The sequence below is a fragment of the Falco punctatus genome, assembly GCF_963210335.1.
Source record: "Falco punctatus genome assembly, chromosome: 7".
NCBI lineage: Eukaryota > Metazoa > Chordata > Aves > Falconiformes > Falconidae > Falco > Falco punctatus.
This window is the reverse complement of record NC_137587.1, coordinates 48,600,116-48,622,425: the sequence shown is the minus strand read 5'-3', so window position 1 is coordinate 48,622,425 and position 22,310 is coordinate 48,600,116.

Sequence of the window (22,310 nt, the reverse complement as noted above, 5' to 3'; positions counted from 1 at the left end):
CTTGTACTGCTCGGTAGGCTAGTGTGAGCTGCCATGAGGCTACTTCCCTTCGGCAATTCTATAATCTAGTGCAAAAAGTGGGGAGTTCTGGTGTGATGCTCATAATGGTTAAATGTTACCAGCAGCAAAGCCCATCCAGTTTCAAAGTAGTGATAGTGAAGTTTACAGTTTCCTTCCCAGATCTAATCAGAAATCAGTCCCAGGAAGCCAAGTGCATTGCATGACCAGTGATTTGCATCCATACCTGGGGCACAACTCTGGAAATACCCAGAGAAGGCCATTGCACTTATTTGTTCCTTTATAGGGTGGGGGCTAAGCTGAGGTGTTATTATCTTACCTAATGGCACAATGCTGTTTCTGCTGGTGGTGGTTTTTCAGATGCAGGATTTTATTCGCATTGCTAGCCTAAGAAACAGGTATTGGAAAGGAGTCCTTATGTTGTCATTATCAGTGAGAAAATGAGTAAATTTGGCATTGAGATCTCTCCTGGGATTGTAAATGCACTGAACTGATCTACAAATAGTAGCACATCTATAATTTTGGCAGGGATCAACGGCATTGATCTCTTTCAAAACAACAAATTAGAAGGCAGAGGGAGACCCATGAATTAGGATTCACTGCCACTGTTTCTTCACTGATACTTTGTGGGGTTTTTCTTTTTTCCTAAGGAAAGATTATCTGAAAGTGGCACCTTTTATTTGTGTTTCTGAGGCTGGAAGTCTCCTGTGTAAGATCGCTGGAAGAAGCTGTTTCTGGGTACCATTCACAGCTTCCTGGTGTTGTTTCATCATCTGGTTAGAAGATCTGGGAAAAAAATGGCTTGAGAAAGCCCGGAAGGAGAGGTCTGTGACCCCACAGTAGTTGGGAGATCAGTGGGACCTGTCTCCATGGCTTTATGCTCTCAGGCAAGAGGTGGGACACATCAGACCAAGCAGCCCTCTGCCTCTGCTGGATAAACACCAAAGCTCTCTTGCTGGTGAATTCTCTGCTTCATCAAGAAGCGCTTTGATGCTGACCCAGGCAATGGCACCTGTGAAGGTACAGGGATCAGCCTGCAGACTTTAGCCTTTATCTTCACAGGGAATTGAGTCATATCCACGGAGAAGACACAGGGTTTGATGTCTCTAGAGAGTGATGGAGCTGATATTTTGTATATTAAAAAAACCTTAGACAAATCCTTTAACAGGCTGCTTTTATGAAATATATTCCCTGTTCACCGCCCCCTTACCTGATTTTCAGTTGTAGTTAAAACTCAGACCTCTCCTCTGCCCTCTGAAAACCAGCTAATCAATGCTACAGTATCTGAGCTGGTCCCTCCTCGATGTGCAACAATAGGAGCATTGTGTTCATATTGAGGACAAATGACTTCTCTGCTGCCGAACAATACCAGCTGATAAGAATCTTCTCGATCTACAATAGAGCAATCCACAGACACAGAGTTTAATAGGCTGTCCGCTCATCTGGGCTACTCCTATTGAACTGTTTGTGCAGCTGTTTTAGATGTTTTGATAGTAGACCATCTTAATTTTTACCTTTTTTTCTAGTGGGGGTGGGGGAAGAAGCCATAATTAACTGTCTGAAAGAAGCTGGGCAAATTCAGTCATGTTGCAGACCTCCTCACCCCTTTCCTGCCCCCCAAAAAATCTCAGAAAAATGAAGCTGCAGATGGAGCATGGGAAGGTGTGAGGAGAAGCTGAGAGGTGGGTTTGTGCAGTGTGGATTTTTCTGTCTCCTTCGGTTCCCTAAAGCAGCCTAAGGAGAAGATGGAGCCAGATGTTTCCCAGGGTGCACTGTGAAAAGGTGAGTGGCAAAAATGAGTAATTTGATGTTATCCCTGTGAGTTATATGCTCAACTGGAGACCTCTGAGTCTCTTGAAAACAGACTTTTTCCACAACTACAGTATGAATAGGAGTGTGAAATTGTGATTGAAAATGCCAGTGTGATTTAGGACTATGTGAACAGAGTGATGCCTGGTAAAAGCTACCAGTACAGAAGCTGTGGACGTTCAACACTACGACAATGCTCATATCCACTAACAAGACATTTTGGCACGTGAAGGACCAAGAACAAGGGAAGACTGTGTGACATGCCATATAAAACCCCATGAACTCCATAAGCCTTTTTTTAACCAAAACAGGTTAAAAATTCTTGTCTATAGGTATTTACACAATGATTTGGCAACATATGGATCTTCAGAGGAACAGATAAATGTGTAAGAGCATTCAGTGGCTTCATCTGAAGCGAAACAAATCCAGGGAAGACATACATCATTTCCAGCAGTGAGAGCACTTGGCAGGTGTAGCATCCCTCTTTAAGGTGACAGGGCATGGTTTTGTTGTTGGGCTTTTGTTTGTTTGGTTTTGGAGAGATGATGTACGGTGGGATGAACTCTGCTTTTGGTGAAAGAACTCTTCCCATTCCAGGAAGGATGGAAAGCCAGGAGGCCCAAGGCCTGGGGCTGTGCAAGGTGACCGAATAACCGCAATGATACCTTCTGTCTGTTAAAGTCTTCAAGTGAGTGATAAGGAATTCTTTTGTACTTGCTCCTTTATAACTATGTGTTACCTACCAGTGACTAAATCTAGTATTTTTCCTAAGACTGTAGATGATGTACTGTGACTCATTCATTTCTCTGAAAACCTATTTTCTTTTGCCTCACTACTTTGGAAGCAGTTATATCAATTGCCTTTTTTTCTTGAACAATTTACTATTATTATTACTCTCTTCTATAGTTTTAAAATGTCTGTAGTTAATGATGCACACTATTAAAAAGCCACTTTATCCCAAGTAACTGTGAACATCTGGCTTTATCAGTAGTGATGTAACAATTTCTATAACTCCAAGTTAAGCAAAAAGCTTTATGTATCATGTTAGAAACCAGAACTGAACAATGTTTTAAACTCAAAATGAGCAGAGTTTTCCTTTGTTTGAAAAAACACTTCTGTGAGAAAGGAGTGGCATTTTAGATTTTTTTTCCCAGAGTTTAACATACTGAAATCAATGAAAGCCAACTCAGTTCTGGTTTGTGGTTTTGTGTGTTTTTTTAAATGTTTTCAGAAAACATTTATAATCGCAAAATTTTCAGATTTTTGCCTCACCTGGAGCGAGTCAACAAAACTTCCTTACAAGCAAAGCTGTGTCAACAGGGGACAAAGGCTACAAAACTCACTGCCTTCAGTTCAGGGTCAATTATCCAAACGTGGGAGGTTGCTTGAATCAATGCTGAGGCTTATGGAGATTTAGACATTTTTTTCCTTGAGTCCAGAGGCCTAATTTCCTTGGCACTGAAGTAATTCACTCAAACGTCCAGGGTGCGTGAAACAAGCATGAGATGAAGTGCCAGTAGTATTGGGGGGGGGAGGCAGTCAGACCTCTTTAATCTTCAGCTCATTGACCAGTTGTTGAATATTAGTGAGGTAATTTCATACCTGGAAAGCAATAGCAAAAAAAAAAAAAAAGAAGAAGAAGATTGAAATAACACTCCTTTCCTGGGACTTGACTTTGTTTATTTAAGTTGACCAACAATATGTAGCCAGTCAGAGGTTCTTCAGCATGGAGTGGGGAGAGAGAGGATTGAAGAGGGATTTTGCTGAATTTTGCCAGAAGATGGAGAAGTCTATTCCTTGTTTCTCATAGTAGGAGGCAAATTTTGATACTCAGATTACATCTAAAACAAGAAAGATAAAGTGTTTGGATTTTGTGGGGTTTTTAGGTTTTTTCCTCCTCATAAACCTTTATTATCTTAAGAGGCCAAAACTCTAAAGAAATTCAATCTGTTGATTAGCCAACATCATGAAGTATACAACCATCAGCTGATAAAAAAGTACTAATAGTCTAGTTAGAACTTCCAAAGGGGGGCGGGGGGGTAGGAAGCACCCACAAACATGGATGGGTCAGTGTTATGAGGATGTCAGTTCTCATTCAGTTTCTCCTAAAGGCCCTCAGGAGGGTGAATGCCAAGACCTTCAACAGTCCCACCACTGCTTCAGCATGTGCTTCTTGGTGTGCACCCAGGTGGGAAGACAAAGGTCCTATGGACCCAGAGCTGGGGAAGATGCTCTCAGCAGGTACCGTCCCTGGGTCATCTGCTCTGTTACTCTTGGGTCTCTGAGCCAGCATCTGCTGCTGCACCTCTTTCTCCTACCCAAGTAACAGCACAGACCTATTTATGTATTTCCAGTACATCCATCATAGCCGGGGTGGCTCATCCAATGGCTGCTCAATCCTCCCATGTATCAGTTTCCTAAGTTGGAATATCCATTCATCTGTACCATCTCAGACATGATTTGCTGTGCAGCTGCAGCAATTGATACACCTGCTGTTGCTGTATGAATGATTTTGGACAAGATGTGAGTGTGCACCGATGAGATGGATTTGATTTTTAACCCAGGAATTGTCGAGAACTAATTAAGGGACTCATTGGAGTGTTACTTTGCTCCATTATTTCCTGTTTCTTATTGTGTCAGTTTAGGGTGTTTTCACTGAATTACATCAGTTATTAGAAATTTTCTACAGTGATCTTTAAATATCATGTGTCCTAAATATTTTATGACATTTTCACTGTCAAATGATGATTTTAATCAAGCTCCAGAGAAATTTGGCTTGGAAAGCACTCTAGGGCAGGGGCTTTTAAGAGAACATAAGTGTCAGGTTCCTGGGAGCTTTCATACTCTTCTGAGCTAATGCCAAATGCTCTTTCTAATTCCACCCTGGAAAAGAGGAGGAGATGTGCTCTCCCACCACCGCTGTCTGCCACGTGAGCGTCCTTCTCCCGCAGTCACAGCGTGCGGCTGTCTCGGTTTTCACTGCTGTAGCGGATCACAGCTGCTGCTGCAGCAGTTCAGAGCAATCATCTACGTTGCTTTGTCCAGCCCGAGCTCAGCCAGGCTGAAGAGGCTGCAGCTGTGCGGTGGCCAAGCCACTGGTAAAGCAAGGCACCAAAGGCAGGAGCTGCTCGGCCTCGTGGCCCAGCGGTGCCGTCGTCCAAGGGGCGCATGCAGGGCAGACAGGCCTCCAAGCTGCCCGTGGCCTGCGTGGTGTCCCTGGTGTCCCACACCACTGCTCAGCTGCCACTCAATCCTCTGCACCATGCTGAGCCTGAGAGGAAGCAATCTGCCTGGTAGGGCTGCACCTCCAGATAATTTAATCTTTTCATGTCTTCCCCCACAGAACATTGCCTAAGACTTGGTGCAAAACATCTCAGGCACAATATTTCTAGAAGTGAAAGGCATTAAAACTGCAATTGTGAACAAGTCAAATTACAAAGACTTTTTCCATGTATTCCTCGTGTGATGCACCCTCCAGGTCTGAAGTTAAGTATACCATTGTAATACTGAATGCCAGCATGGCAGATGTCTCTGATAATTTGCTGTAATCAGATGAAAATGCTTAAAAGATGCCTTAGCAATTTTTTAGTTAATAAATCTCTGTACTACGTAAACTCCATAACTTTTCTTTTAAAAATTAAGCTTGCTGGTTAACTAAAGAGATAGCAATTAATGTTGCATAGCCAGCCTTCAGGAGAGCCTTTGCTGTGGTCTGCAACAGCATCTCCATGGCCTCACAGGGGTGACGTACACTGGGTTGGTGGCTGTATGGGGCTGGGAAACTGGGAGATCTTTTGGTCTCAAAAGACTGCCCAGCAGTATGAAATGCAGAGGGTTATGAGCAGCGTCCTTTGGGGTCAATTCTTCTAAATGTCTTGGCCCAAAATCGGGAGAAGGGGTGGCTGTACTGGAGGTAGGGCTGTTGCTGGGGCGACGGGGGGTGGGGGGCGATGGGCAGGCTGAGACCATACAGAAGGGGTGGGAGCTGCAGGGGGAACCAGCAGCATCCAGCATGGAGATTGGTGTGGCCACCCCTCAGTCAGCGTGTGGCTCACCTACATTACTCCATGAACTGAAGCACTCTGATTTCAGACTCTGTACGTATTTAACTAATTTTTTTTTTTTCATTCAGACTAGAAGTTCTGGAAGCTCTACATAAAAATTTAGAGAGAAAAAATGCTGTCTGAATAGAGATCCTTCTGCATAATGATGTGCTTTCCAGAGAACTACAGAAGTTAAAACACAAAAATTACTACCTGCATTTTTGAACAAATCTCTAAAGATGATTAATGTACAGAGACAGTTTTTACTTGTGATTATTCCTTCAAGATGTATGGCTGTTACTTGCAGGAAGGAAAGGTCTGCATTATAAAACTTCTGCATGATGGTGGTTGCTTAAAGAACTGCTGGCAGTGTGGGAGACATGCTGCCATTTACTCCAAAAATTCTAGGAAAGGTGAGAGAACAGCGTGGCCAGGATGTCACTTCCCATGAATGAGGCACAGAAAATATACCTTTTTTTTGTGGAACAACTTACTTAAAGTAAAAGATTACTTCAATATCAAAAACACAATAAAAAAAAGCCAACTCTCTTCTTTTAAAATTAAGTAGAATAGAGTGGTCTGGCAAACTGATGGAAAAAAGCAGCTTAGCAGAAGATGATTGAAATCACTCAAATGGTTATGAAAAGTGCTGGCTATTTTTGGGGAGAAAGGCATGCTGATAAATGCAGTTCAGCACTGGCACTGCTGGTACGTGCCTTGCCCTTGCATGTCCCATTCAGCCCTTCCCTAGGCACTGTGAGGACGTAAAGAGCAGTAGTACTTCATGGAAAGCTTCAAAACCCAGGGAGGAACAAGCTTCTTCCCTTAAAGAGGGCTGCAATTCAATAAATGAACAACTTTTGGCTTGAAGGAACATTTTTAACATAGATGTATTTATTATCAGGCCCAAAGTAAATAAAGAGCCTGGGTGAGGCACCCAGTGCTGAGCGGCAGACAGCAAAGTGGTGGGGTGGGATGGACCTCCGGACCCCTGGGCTTGGGCTGAGGGTGCTGCTTGCAGCATGGTGGGTTAATAGAAAAAGTTCAGTAGGTGTGAAGAAGGGGGTGAATAGAAAAAGTTCAGTATCCAAATTCTGCTTAGATAGTGACTTTTTTATAGAGCAACGTGGAACAAACAAAGTAATGCTGCTTTCCCTTTTTCCTTGAAAAGGAGAAGGGAAAAAAAAAAAAACAAACCCAACAACTTGCTTGGTAAGGGCAAACGTGGCCATTCCCAAGCGATGTGTGTGGCTTCTGCACGGACAGAGGCACCTGAGAAGGGCTGAGCTAGCACAACCTCCATTGCCCCTGCCAGGTTTAACAGGAACTGCAGCCCACACTGCTTGGTGGCAGGAGTCCAGATAGATTTGCTGGGTTGCAAATATTGATATGAGAAGTAATTTAACCTACTTCAGGCCTGAGAGAAACCCAAGAGATAAGCTATGTACTGCAATGAATTTACATGAGGAAAGTGCGCACATCTGAAAATAATACTTGAAATCAGTTGATTCCTTTCTTCCAAATGAAAAGCAGTCTTCTATATATAGCATAATAGCATTCTCAGGTGCTGCTTGTTGAGGATTTTTTATAGATGCTTTATTTTTAAGACTGCCTGGGGAAAAACAAATTTTACTTGGCAAGCCCAACTTCTTTTCTTGGGTAACCCTGGCAATACAATTTATTATTTTCTTTTGGGTTAACTTTGAGAGATGCTGCCTGACCGGAGATCTGCTGATCCCAGGGAGCTCTGGGTGCCCTGGGGAGCATGGATGGCAGCGTCCAGTGGAGCCCCTGTGACCCTCCACTGGAGGATGAACTCAGGGTAAAGTGGACATAGAGGATGTCTTCCTTGACGTAACTGCATGTGCTGTGGGGCTGGTGGGCAGCATGGACCGGCAGAATCTCATGCTGCACCACCAGCAACTGGTACAGAACGAATGAGAGTGTGTTACTTGCAAATATGGTTTATTACAAGGGCAAAATCTATAGAAAAGGGATACATTCCCTCATGTAAATAGAGGAGACGTTTGCTGTGACAGAGCTAATTAGGATCCTGGGAGAATTTATGCAGAGTTAATAAGAAACAGAACTAAACGTTGTCTTAATTTACCCTCAAGCTCACAAAAATGTTGTTCATTCATGTTGCACTAATTAAGCCAACAGCCATTAACCCTTTCTTCAGAGACAGAGGCCTTTGGCACTGAAGAGGAATTAAACCACATGATTTCCAGTGAGCATCTTTGTGTTTCTGTGAGTCTTCAAGCACTTATCTTCATCCTGTAGTGAGCACCGGTTGTGCTAATCAGTGGGGCGAGGAGTTACTCCTCTGCCCTTCCCAACTACAGCTGTCGGACTGGCATTTGCTGCCCAGCATCCCAGCATGTCACTGTACAACACCCCTGGGGTGAGGCTTTGAGCTCCAACTAGCCACAACTCTTGAGACGTCCAGCCTGGGTTTAAGCCCCTTGGCTCATATCACGGTGGGGGGGGTGTGGGTGTGTGTTGTGTTCAGCTGTGTTGGTCAGTACAGGAGAGCTAATGGCTCTGGAAGTTCTTATGCAAGCCTGTGCTAGAGTTCAGCTGTTCCAAAATGATGGGTTTTTATGTCCAGTTTGCTCCAACAGACAGCAGACATGACAAAAATCTTGTTCGAAGTGTGTTCTCACCAGATTTCAAGTCCAGTTTTGGAGGCTTTGATCTGGGACAGTCCAGGCATGGTTTAAGCAGCATTTCAACTTTGGAGTGCTTAGCTAAGCTCAGCCTTCGCTCTGAGCATTACTAGATACACACTTGTCTCTGATAGTTTGCAAGTAACTGGTAAACCAGAAAATGCCAGAAATGAGAGCTGTAAGGAAGAAATTATATTTAGTGGGGTTTTCCTTTTTTTTCTCCCCATTTCCCACATAAAGCAGTGAAAACTCATGATTAAGAGTAATCTGAAAAAGAGCCCTGTTCTGCTACTGCCTTTGCAGTATCACTTTTATCTGAAGTACTTCTGCAATAGCTCATCCAACACTCAGCTTCCCTGACTTAAATGTGAGAAGAGCAAAGCCTCTCCTTCTCTGTAGCTGAGGTACGTTACAAGAATTCAAAGTGATCAGGAGAATGAAAAGGGCACAAAATGATATTTAGTGTTCATGTGCTTTAAAAAGCAAAGTTGAACCTGGTGACTACAGCTCCAAGCAGAGAGTCTTCTGTGCCTTATTTTACTTTTTTTACTTATTTTACTGCAGCAGCAGTGCACCTTTGTAAGTGAGATGAGAGTGAAATGCAAAACATGGTGCTGTTTCTTAGTCTTGTTTCTGTGACTCGTTTTGGGGTAGCGACTAGCAGTGACAGACCGCTACCCAAGAGAAGCATCGCTGGCTGCCTTGCTGCAAGTTCCATTCTTGAATAACGTGAGTGTTTTAATTTGGCTGTAAGTTCTCTTACATTGGCTTCATGTTTTGGCTTGCAGATCTCCCTCTGCTATTATGAGGAAGGAATATCCCTTGGTCAGCATTGCAGTGCTTTCAAGGTTATCAGATTATTTTGTTTGATTTGGGGGGTGGGTGAGTGTGTGTGTGTTAGCTTGTTTTAGTTGTGAGGGTTTTTTTGCTTCTGGTAACAGTGCCATTCAAAACAATATTTAGCACTTTCAAGTGTGTTTAGTTACTTGGAGAAAACTTCGTGAATTATGCAAGTCAGTTGCGCTGCCTTGCCAAGCTTTCTTGTAAGGAGGTGGTGGGAAATGTGTACAGTGCAAAGGAAGCAGTGCGGCCATCACAGCCAGACAAGAGGGAAATCTGTGCACATCAGCATCCAGATGTTGAATTTGGCAGAGAGACAGAGAAAGGAAAAGCTTGTTACTTGTCCAAGTTGGTGGATGTCCCAATATTACCCATTAGGGTATGGCCTGAAATTCTCTGCTGGCAACCAGTAGTCTGGGAGACTTCAGCATGGGAGCTGTATTTCATGTTGCCCTTTTCTGCCTCCCCGACAGAGGTCATTTCTGGAGACCTGGGTCAGTACGAGACTGTTCCTCGAAAGAGTGTACACACACTGATGTGAAGAAAGGGCGAGCAGTCTCCGGAGGTCATAAATTATTCCATTATTCCAAGAAGTCTCTCATTCATAGGGTTGCTTATCAAATAGAACCAACATGTGGCATTAGCTAAAGACGTTTTATTTCAGATAATGAGACCAAAGTCTCACATTGATGCTTATTTCTGTAGCTCTTCCCATGGAGTAGGTTGTGTGCTCTGCAAGAGAAATGCAAAGGACATAGCGCTCTTGCCAACCAGCTTCGTAACAGTCGAGCACGCAGCAAAGAGCAGAACAACCCAGCAGTGCAAATAGTCTTTTCTTCCCTTGAAAATGTGGAAGAAGTTTTCTAGAATGTTTTAAAAAAAAAAAAAAAAGTTTATGAAGAAATCTGGTCATTTACATGAAGAATAGGAACGAATCTGAAGTTCTCCTGATGAGATGTGCTCAGCACAGTCTGTCCTTGTTTGTGCCGGTCCTCTTCCCCACACACACACTGGTCAAGTCCCTTGCCGATGTCCACATCCATGGGCACGCTGAGAAATTCAGCTGCTTTTGCTGCACTCTCTTCCACAGCCAGTTGTGTGCAATTCACTTATGGTCAACCCTGACTGCTCCTGCTTCTGTTGTTGGTATTTTTCATGTGGAAAGAAATACAGGACTCAAGGCATGGCGAGCTGATCTGAGACTGGAACGTGGCTGTAATTAGATTTATCAGGCCAGCTAGTTTTCCAAGTTTAGGTTTTAATTAAAGTATACTTTATATGAGATTGGAAGAGTAAAAGAGAAGGCATCCATCTGAGTAGACCAATCTGATCAATTCTGGGGCAGCGGCCCCGGGGGCTGCTGATGCTGCCTTGACCCCATGTGGCTGTGGCTCAGCTCCCGCATGGGGCCATGCCCAGGGAGTGTGCATTACATACTCTAAATAGTCCAACAGTCTATTGTAGCTGTCCAAAAGCATGCAACAGAAATTGTAAGTTCACATGAGCAGGATTTTATTATTGCTTCTTTTTATTGTCATTTTAATTGAAACAACGCTCAAAATGATCACCAGTTTAATTCTTTTAGTGTCAATGCTTTTTTATAAGCCAGTGAAAAACTCAAAGAAAATGAGGAAAAATGAAGCTTTAACAAAAAAAAAAAACAAAAAAAACAGGCTGTTTTTTCATCTTTGTCTTTTCAAAATGTTTGTTTAATCATTGCAATGTAGAAACTTGTAGTCATAAAATGTCACCAAGCGCTGTTATGTAATATAAAGCTAATATCACCTTTGGCGTGTATGTGTGTGAGAACCTGCATTGTCTGTGAACATAATCCTGCTATAGGTATTTTGTGGTGCAGTTCAGTAACTTTACTGTATTTATATGTATTGCTTATTCCTTCAGATATGAGCAAAAATCAAAGCTGGTTGGGTTTTGGCTTTTTTTTCCCCCCTAATATACAAATATGAAGCATTCACTAAGTGCCCTCTATGAAACTTGCTATGAATTGGGGGTGAGAGACAGTGAGATTTTTACCGAGTAGTTCTGAAGACAAAAATTGCTGCAAATACCTTGGAGAGAGCACCCATCAAAATTCTGCAGGTATATCCATGAACTAGTTCCAGAACCTACTGATTCTCAGTATGAACCTCTCAGCTGGGAAGTAGAGACTCCACAATAATTTTAATGACTTTTTTAGTCATTTTAAGTGTTTCTAATAAAACCTCAGCATTGTATTATGGTGTTATCTGTATTTGCTATCATAATTCATTAAATCACCGGTAGGTGATAACGTATTTTTCAGATATAAACCTTTCCTCTTTCCTGAAATGTATGGTAATATATTTCTGACAATGATGAGATGGCTAGATAAAATCATGTCAACATGTATGTGGCGTTTCCTTTTGCTGAGTTTCCTACTGTATCTCTCGAGGTGAAGTCAGACTCGCACGCCAAATACTGTCAGTGGGGAAGTGCTGTGATTTGTATTAATGAATACGCATCTCCTGAGATTTTTTAGGTGTTTGCCTACGCCAGGGCCCTTTGCTGTTGGGATACTGAGGCACAGTGAGTCATCAGAAGGTTCTTCATGACAGGCTGTTGTTACACACTGTTGTATTTAGTGAGAGACAGACTCCCTGCCCGCTGCTGCAGGTGCTGATCTATTTAATGATGCTCTAGCACTTCTCAGTGCCCTTTACTTCTTCTACAGAGGACAAAACTGGTGTTCAGACATCCACTTTTACGCGACTTGGTCTTACTTATCCCCTTCTTAATAAATCTTTAGTCTGTAAGCAGATCAAACTATCCATGTTTTGGAGTGGAATTTTTTTTTTTCCTCGCTGGGTTCAGGGAGGCTCCAGACTGCAGAGCAATCTGCAAAGTCGTTGCATAGAGCTGGAAGTAGCCAACTGGCAAGTGTCTGAACCTGCCTGGAGCCACTCAGGCTGACTCCGCAGGTTGTTGCTGTCTCACAGCTTTTACAGACATCAGAGCCAGGCTTTGGTCAGAGGGGCAGAGCCTGGGTGTGCTCCAGCACTGGAGGGTGTTGGAAGAGATGGAGTGGTGTCACTGGGTGGGAATGCACAGTCCTGAGTCACCCATGCAGTGCGCACATGCAAGATCGGAAATGTCTGGATGTAAATGCTCCTTAGGGGAGGTGAGAAGAAAAAAATCAAGAGAGGGGAAAAAATGCTCAAGGGAGGGGTTAGTGCGAGGATGTGGGGAAATAGGTGCCCGTAACTCCTCAGCTACAGCCACAAAAGGTTGGTCAGAAGACATCTAACCTGTAACTAGGTCAGGTTGTAGAACAGGGAAAAAGCCAAAATTTCAGATGCACATTTCCTTCCTAAGAACTGGGAGGGGGCAGGGAAAGCTAGAAAAAAAGTTAATCACAAAGCCTAACTTAGTAAGTGGTTTGAGCTGGAGATATTTATCTGATTAACCTATAAATCTTGTGCATCTTATGGATTGTGTTTGTTTAAATCTCTATTTTCCAGATTTCCAATCCAAGTGTTACTCTGCAGGAGTAAATGCAGGAAAATCTCTTTCGCTTTCAGTAAACATTTTTGTATATTTACCTGAAAGAATACTTTTTTATCAGCTGCATGTTCAATTAATTTTATACATTGTTGATGGATGCTTATCTTTATGAAATGACGGTTCATGGAAGGCGGTAATTACTTTGCTAAAGATTGTATTTATTTTTGTGCATTGTTATTGTGCTATCGGACTGCATACCTCTTCAGCCCTAACAGTTTGCCTTGTTTTCATCTGTTTTCTACACAGACTTTATTTTCATTCCTGGTGTTACTGAAGTCAATGAGTTCCCTGAAGCATGACCAGACAGATTGTTTGGATTTTCTGGTCTGGCAGAAACTGGACAAAGCAATCATTTGTTCTAGGGGTGTCTTATGATTACTTACCAGTCTCATAGATGCTCAGTAATTAAAATGAAGTCATAGCAACCATGAGATGTTTACAAACCGAACCTGATGGCATTATGTTTCCTGAAGTGCAGAGGTAGGTTGGCTCTTCAGCACTTACCACCATACCACACTGCACAGCCTATGTCACTTCATTTTTTGCACATCCATTAAAAAAATAAAAAATCTTTCTCTTGGCACATTAAAAACATAGTACAAGACATAAAATAAAGGTGTAGTCTAAGGAAAGAGCAATATGGAGCTTCTCTGCCCATGTTTTTGTGCAAGCTGGCACGTCAGCCACCACATTCCCCTGAGGACACGGAGCAGTACCATTGCTGACCTCTGATATTTTTGCACCCAAGGCTGGTCTATGACTTGTTTTGTGCTTCCCAGGCAGACCCAAAGTGCAGGTCACTGCAGAAGCCTCTCCTGGTGCTAACCATGATGCTCTTATATCCCTGGCAATTTTTGGACTGAAGCTGAAAAAAAAAAAAAAAGAAAAAAGGAAAAAAAAGTTTAGCTTCCTTCCAGGGAAAAAGGAAGTGTGACAAGGCAGGAAAACGTGACAGAAGAGAAGAGCTAATGAGAAGGAAACTGCAAACTCCATGAGTTCAAGCTCACCCTGCTGCAGAGCTTTGCTTCTGCAGCTGCCCCTGGGTCACCCTTCTCTTACAGACGGGTTTCTGCAGCTCAGTCTCACCAGGCATGATGCCAATAAGCACAGGGGAACATCCAGAAGTGAACAGCCTACGAACCACTGCACGAAACAATGTGTGATTCAGAGAGTGCCTTTTGAGAGGTGGTAATGAATATGCTCATGTGTCCACAAGCCACTGAGGTGCCCCAGTCCAACTGAGCACGGCGAGTCTGGAGCAGGTGCAGCTGCTTCCATGATTAACAGTGAAACCATGTAAAGGTACACGGGGACAGAGAAGTGGTTCGGCAAAAGGAAAGTAAAAGAGAGGAGAAGATGTATTTCCTCTCTATAAATAAACCAGTGGAATAAGCATTAAAGAGGGAGCAGAATTAATTAAATTAAGGGATGCCATTGTGCTAAAACCAGATCAGTGTAACGTGGCTATGAATACATTTGGAATATGCAAATAAAAAGGTGTTAGCATCAGAGTAATGAGGGTCAGGGACAACCCTGAAATGAAGAGTAGAAATAAAATTGACTTCTCTTTTGATAAAACTTGATTATAACTGTAGTTGGACCTGTTAGCTGGGAGAGCTACAGCTGGAATGTGAAGAGCTAGTTTGTGTTTTCATGAGCTAAAGTAACTGGTTTTGAGATTATTTTTCTGTTTCTTCTTTTTCCCCTTGTAATCATGTTAAAACTTTGTAAATGCAAAAACAGGTCTGGAGATTATTCCTTTAAAAATGAAAGCTAATTTTCAGAACATCTTATTTTTGGCATGATATATTTTTTAATGACATACTTGTAATCAAACACCTGGTGTGTGCTGGTGCTCAGCTGGTGATGGTACTGACAGGTGCCCAGGGTCACATCTGTAACTTCATTTGATTTTCATCCTGCTCTGGGATTTTCAGGTAGCATCCATTCCCTACGAACACTGCTGCTGAATGCAGATCGGGTTTTAAAATGCAGCAATTAGTGTTTGGCTGCACCAGATCTCACAGGAAGCCTAAAGTACTCTGCTCTTGAGTCCCAGCCCCATGAATGGGGAGCAGCAAGGTCTGGATGCATGAAACTTTCTTGGTGTTTCTTCCAGACAATCAATTGTAGAAATTATAAACCCATGCCAAACCAGCCCAACATCCCAGAATATCTCTGAGATGTTTCCCTGTGCTTTGTCTCTACTCTCACCCCACTTGCAGACAAACAGTCAGCTCCTCTCAAGCAGCGCAGCAGCCCTGTTAAGCCAGAGGTAGGGGTGACTAGGTTGCAGAATAAGGCTTATTATCTGGAAAAATGAGAAAGAAAAAAAAAAAAAAAAAAAGAACACGGAGGAGGATCACATACTGGACAGTTATACTTCACCTGGTGGAAAGCTAGAAAATGCTCTCCCTTGTTTTGAGCTCTGCCTAGCCATAGATTTCCGTGTACTTTTAGCAAGAAAATAAAAGGCAGCAGCTTAATAGCTTAAGTGCGAAGCTTACTGTCAAATTCAATCCTTTGCAGGAGTAGAAAGAAAGTCTTCTGAGACGGATGGCAAATTTGACATGTGGGCAATTTCCTGCTCAACTTCTATTATTCTTCAATGAGTTGCTTTAGTTGTCTTTATACCTTTCTACACTCTTTCTGTTTCCTGAAGTAGTAATTAATGTATAAGATAACAGGGCCAGCAATATGCTAAGGATACCTAAGACTGATCGTTGGAAAGCTTTCCTTTAGGACGACTGGAGAAAGCAAAGGAACACTGCTGGTCTGGAAATGCACAAGCTGTGGTTTTCTTGCTGAAAATGCAAGTATCCAGTAGATGTACTTAAGTAATGCATGCAAGTCATGCATGTTCTTCCAATTACCGATCAGGAAATGTGGAAGAACAGATATATGCATGATAGCTCACAAGGCTGTTAAATTTGCATGCCTCTCCATCACCACGTGCCTCGACTGTGCCCATGCACAGACATGCTCCTCTCTACTTGGTCACAGGACACCCCACTAATGCCCACTCCCCTGCCCCTCTATTTATCATCCAGACGAGGGGGAGATTGCCATGGAGACAGATAACCCTGGTGGAAGACGGCTTACTCACACCTGTGGAGAGGCTGGCAGTGCAGCTCCAGGTCACAGAATACATTCAGTTTTCCTTCTCTCTTCCTTGGCTGCCATCAATCCAATTAACTCTCTGGGAATCTTCCCACCTGCCATGTATTAGAAAGAACGATTTTCAGTGCATGCTGTCTCTGTAGTTCCTAAATCAAATTTTTGTTGCTGTAATTTGTGAAAATTTGTGGTGTTTTGCCTTTTTATTGTTTGGACAAAACTTTACTTTTTTGGCTAAAATCTTACTATTTTTAGTGTCTTCACACTTCTGCTTGCCATTGGGGAGCTGACTCTGGGTTTATTCTTCTATGATACTTTCAGGTTCTCTTTGAGGGAGAGGTTTGCCTTAATCTTCAGCCTCTAATACAGCATAGTAAAGCAATGTCGATGCTGCTGAAAGCACTTCTAATATTTTATCTGGTTCTTCTAATTTGCTTCAATTAGCTTATGAATGTCTATGGGGTCCTGTTGCCAATGTGGAAGGCTGCTGTCAGGCTGGGGCACCCCCTGTGCCTGTACCGAAGGTTGCGGGCAGGGGAAGGGCAGGGGGCAGGGGAAGGTGGTGGGAGGCATCAGTCAGAGTAGACATAAGTAGAAGTAGCAAGTGACAGTCAGGGGTTTCGACCTACTGTACATTACCCTGTTTTCAGGTGTTTTATAGGCAGAAATCCAGACAATGGAGACCTCAGTGGAAACCTCCATGAAATCTGTAGCCCTTTGCAATGAGAGTTCACGTTCTTTCTGTGCCTGGTGCTGGAGCTACCTGGCAGGGCAAAATGAAACTCAAGGTAACGTCTGCTTTGGAGCCAAACACAACAGCCATTATCTTCTGTAAAGGACAGACAGGGTTTCTCAGCCCCAGAGGTCAAATTTCAAACACAGACAACAGAATCCTGGCTTGGCCCAGGATCTGGATGAAATTGCACATTTCTCTGCATGAGAATGTCCAGTATTTCTCATGGGTATCTACAGCATTTTTGCCTGCTATCAATTAACTTCAAGTTAAATAAAATGAAAGGAATAAAATGAATACCATAGATTTAAAATGAATAAAAGGAACAGCTCCAGAGTGTCTGAGCTTTATCTGATTTTCTTCTAAATCACTCCATCCCTCTAGATACTATATTATTTTCCTTTCAAACCCACATTTCCAATGCTAGGACAAATGAGAACACCCACTCCCAAACTCCTGATCTTTGTGTTTATTATCTAAAGCAGCAGAGATAAATGTGTCCATAAAATACTTTGCGTACATTCTTACATACATTTTTCATGAACTTTTTTGGAGCGAAAGGTAATGTTCTCCTGGGATCCACCTGAAACCTCACCCAACTGAGCTGTTTTTGTCAAAATACTCAGAAAGCGATCAGGAGTGTTTCTCGCCTGGTGTATTCTCTAACCAACTACTTCAGGGTCCTTCTTGGCTCCAGCAAATCCAACTGCCACAACTGTTGTTGACACTGATCAAGGAGCTGATAAGAGTTTTGTTTGCTTGTGTGCTTTAAAGATGCAGCCTGTTTTGTGGAAAGCACCTTTTGGTTTTGCTTTTGGTGTTGTCAGGCTCCATCTGAGGACAAGCAGATGGGGATCTGTGAGGGCACCAGGGTGAGGAGCAGAGTCCTGCACCACTGCAACAAGCAGCATCTCCCTGTTCCTGTAGATTTCTTATTTATGATCATTATCCCACACCCATCCCCCTGCCCCGATATACAGCTTTGGTCTTCACTTTTGAAAATAAATGCTTTGCTTCTCAGTTAGAGAAGTCAGTGCTGTTTCTTGAGACAAACCAATAAACTGGGGCATTTTACTGAAATGACCCAGCAGTGCTGGTGCCTGTGTGCAGGTTCCCTGCGCATCCCCGAGCACCCAGAACCGACCGCGCTGTGCCAGTGCCTGCTGATAGCTCAGCAGCATGTCAAATCACCTAAAGTGACGTAAACCCTCCCTCCTTCAAGGCCAGCACTTTCAGGCCAGATGTTTCAGTTATCGTACAGCACAATCCACTTCAGATCCCACGCGGAAAGATCTGAGCTCACTTTCCCTTCAGATGTAGGTAACAGACATGACTGCGGCACGTTTCGCTCCCCAAGCTGCACCATGATGAGCTGCTGAGAGCAGCTGGGCCAGACTGCAGCAACAGGTAACCAGCTTCCTCAGTTTATCCATAATTATTTTCCGTCACTCTTGCCTCTAAGCTTTTCTTAAATGACAAGGTTTCTTTAGTCGAGGCGTTAAATTCCAGCTCCTAAAAAGCCTCTGCTGTGTGACTTGTACATGTGGCGTCACTCTCCACTATCTGCTGCCATTCTGCTGGAGAAAAATGCTGCTTTATAATCTGACAGTCTATAAATGAAGCAGTTATGTGTCAAATAGCATCTTTTGACAAACTCGCCAGATGAAAGACGACTTATTTTTGTGTGACATTTCACCACCTCTTTTTCTTCAATATTTCTGACATTTTTTCTATTACTATGATGAAGTTCTAAGGCAAAAAGAAACTAATAGTTTGTTCTTCTCATGAAAAGAATGAAAAGAGAAGGCAATGAAAATTAGAGTAAAAAAACGCTAATATTGTCGTAGTCAACTGGAAGATGTAGGACTGAAGATTAGTGTATATGTAGATGTGATAATAAATATGAATGCTGATGGTTTGAGACCAACTATGGAATGGGATTATCTGGAAATATAACTTCCCACACATTATTGACAGTATTTTCCAAAGGCAGATCCATTCCTGTGTTTCTGACTGGTAGTTACGTAGCTTATTGTCCAGTGTTTTCTATCAGAAAGCTGACTCTGGGCTACAGCATGGCACCCAGAAATGCAGAGATTTAGACAATCTCCATATCACATGTCTGTGTATAAATACATTTAACATTTATGGTGAGACTGGTGGAAAACTCCAGTATTGTTCTTATCATTTGCAGCCATGTAGCAGGTTTTGCGAAGCTTACATTCTACTTTCAGGTCGCTTTGCGTTTGCACCAGGGCCACTGCAGGGCAGAACCCTGCTCCTGCCTGCTCTGACCAAGCTTTTAAAGCCATCACCTTTCCAGAGTTTAAGTTGCTCTCTTCAGAGGTAGGAGAATTTCTTTTCAGTTTCCTTTATTGTATTTGAATGGTGTGCCTTGTGAATGTAACTTAAGAAAATATCTCTATTGGGACTTTTATTTCGAATTTGCTATGGTGACAGCTATTTTCTTTCATTTTGGTTTTGCTTAGTGACTTACCAGCAGCAGGTTACACAGAATGGGCAGCGGGAGTGTCATAACCCAGCCCTGCACGTAAGGATTCCTTTTCTAAATTTACCTTTTGTCTGTGGAGCTGTTGCAGAGTCAGGGGGCCAAGAACTTGGGAAACCGGGGGAAAAAAACTGGGTCAGTCCTGCCAAGCTAATATTGGGGAAAAAAGCAAAAAGAGGGAAAAAAAGAAAGGAATCTGGATACAGAGGCAAGTGACTGTGGTTTCTCACGCTGCAGGACATCTAGACAAATGCATTGCACTAACTGTACAGCAGCAATTATTTAATGCATGGTACTTGAATGTGGAATCTCCTGGCAGCACCTGATGGCTGCACGCAGCTGAGAGCAGCCCCACTGCCAGCCGGCCGTGCATCCCCGCACCCGCCACTGGCCGCTCGCACCCACCTTTCTGAAAATTTTAGGCAGAAGAGGCTCAGCTTTTTCCCAGACTTGTAAAGTTTTCTCCAAATGCCTAGGATTTGTCCCACAAGAAGACATTGCTGAGCACTGGTTCTTTATAGAACTAGTCCTTTGTAGTTCTATAAAAAATATATAAAATTGTTTTGCTGGAGTTATGCCTGCTGAATATCTACTGCTAGCATCCAGGTGATGGAGGAGGGGATTCCTCTTTCATCTCAAACAGCTCAGGAGAGGGTGATGGTGAAAGAAAAAAACAGGAGGATGGATAAAGCCAGACAAGGGATTGTGCAGTTACCAGACACCTCTCCTCACACATTTTGTCCCCTACCATCCACACGGTTGTCAGGCAGAAGCAAGAATGGGCACAAGCATCGGCAGTTTGCGGTTCTGCATTGGAAATTAGTGAGTTTGCACTAAGACGTTTTCACCCACAAAGCATGTGTCTCATCATCCTCAAGCTGAGTGGACTTTGTGAGAACTGGCAAATCAATCTGACCATTTTTTAGTTAAACTGATACTTAAAGTGACGAATTCTGTGGAGTTTTCTGTTGTGCTCAGCTGGGGGGGAGAGAAGGATGCTTGTATGGTTAAGCATCTTCCTAAGCATTTATTTAGTTAAATCCTGCGCATTATATTTCACTTTCTGCAAAATAATTGTGATGGAATTAGTCATCTGGATTAGCACGAAGCCTCCAGTGCTAGATATTTTGCAAACACAAAGACAGCACTGTCATTCCCAGAGGGCTGCAGTTTAAAAAGGTTTTGCATCTCTAATTTCACTCTCAACACTTTTTTAAAAGCTTCTAGATAGATAAAAACTTAGAGAAGAAATGCTGCCTGTGCTCTCTATAAAGTCATTGATTTTAAACCAATGACTGGTTAGTCAGATGGTACTTCAACCCTATATATCCTTTGATCATCATCTAATCATTTTTACGCACGTGAACTTGTCACTTTTCAATAATCATAGAATTAATCATAAGATGGAATTCTTACGGGTTTCATCTCTTTTATATTTAAGACTCAGCTGTCTGATACTTTGCCTTCCATGAATGGTTTTTCTTTTGCATTTGGGAAAAGTAAAAGAAGCTGAAAAACAGAAGTAGCAAACAGTATAAAGTTGTAAAGCCATTTAGCATGTGGTTTGAGACATCCTGCATTGTCCTCAGTCATCTTCTACGTTACGATAGTTTTTAATATCCAGTTAGGGAATATATACCTAAAATATTTTCTGTGATTGAGAATTAGTATCTTTTAATACTGTAGATAAATACTTTATCATTTTATTCCTATTTTTATTGATCTATTTTTATTTATCCTGACATTTTTTCATTTGCAATGTAATGGTATATGACCTGAGTAAGACTGGGGTTTTTTGTTGTTAATTTTAACTATATGTCTTAAAGTTTCTAAAAGGAATGTAAAAGTGAATTAGGTTATGTAATTAGACCTCTTTCTGTAGTGAAATATTGAAAACATATATTAGCAGAATACTCACAATTTTTCATCGTTCCTGTATTAAAAACCTGCTTGGCCATGACCATATGCGGACACACACATATATAAATATACATACATATATATGTATATTCTACTTAGCTGCTTTTTTTTTTTTCCTTGAAGCCAAAAGCCAGGTGGCATGAAACCTGGTGAGTGAAGCCAGCTAACTCATAGGAGCATGCAGGTTGCTGTGTAAGATTTTCACATTTATTACATTAATTCCTTCCAATTTTACTCAAACTAGGACAAAATCTGTATAGCACATTGACTTCGCTACCTCAGCCATAGGTCAATGGCATCCAGACTCCTGAGTGACTCTCCAAGGGAATGATTGCTCCAAAGCTTTCATCTACCATGTCCTAGGCAAGCACTATGGAAATAAGATTTCACAGACCACCATTTTCTCAGGTTTTGCTGTTAACCTTTGTTTTCTAAGCATACCACTTTCCAGGAAACACAGTAGAACTAATTTCAATAATAATTTTGGTTGTGTCAATTGCAAATGCTTTTTCTGTTCCCAAATTTTTTATCAATAAAAAAGTAAAACCAAGAAGTTACTTTTCGAATATTATTTATTGAACCTAATTACTTATTCATTTTTGTACTTGAACAGCTGTGTCCATGGCCACTGAAGCCCCCTCACGTTCTTGGCTGTCACGTCTCATCATTCCTCTCATGAATTCATCAGCTTTTATTTAAATGCTCTTTTTTCTGGACTGGTTGCATTTTGCTGCATTGTGTCATAGAAGATACATCTGTAAAGAAAGTTAAAAATGTCTCCCCAGCCCAGCCAGGGTCCATCAGATCCAGCATTTTCATAATGATCAAAAAGTAACAAAAAATTACTTTTTGAGGAGTCTTTTTTTTTCTAATGTCATGCACAGAATAACCTGTATTTCCTTACAATGTCATGGCAAAACCATGGGAGACGCTGTAGAACTCCAGCCACCGTCATGAGACGTGAGCTCACCAACTCTGTCCCATCCGTATGTATACTGCTGGAATCTTCTTGCAGCATTTTTCTGGGCACTGTAGCATCTGGAATTGATTTCAGTGAGCTGTAGCAATGCCTCTCTGCTTTTCCTTAGTAACATCACCTAGTTTCTATTTTT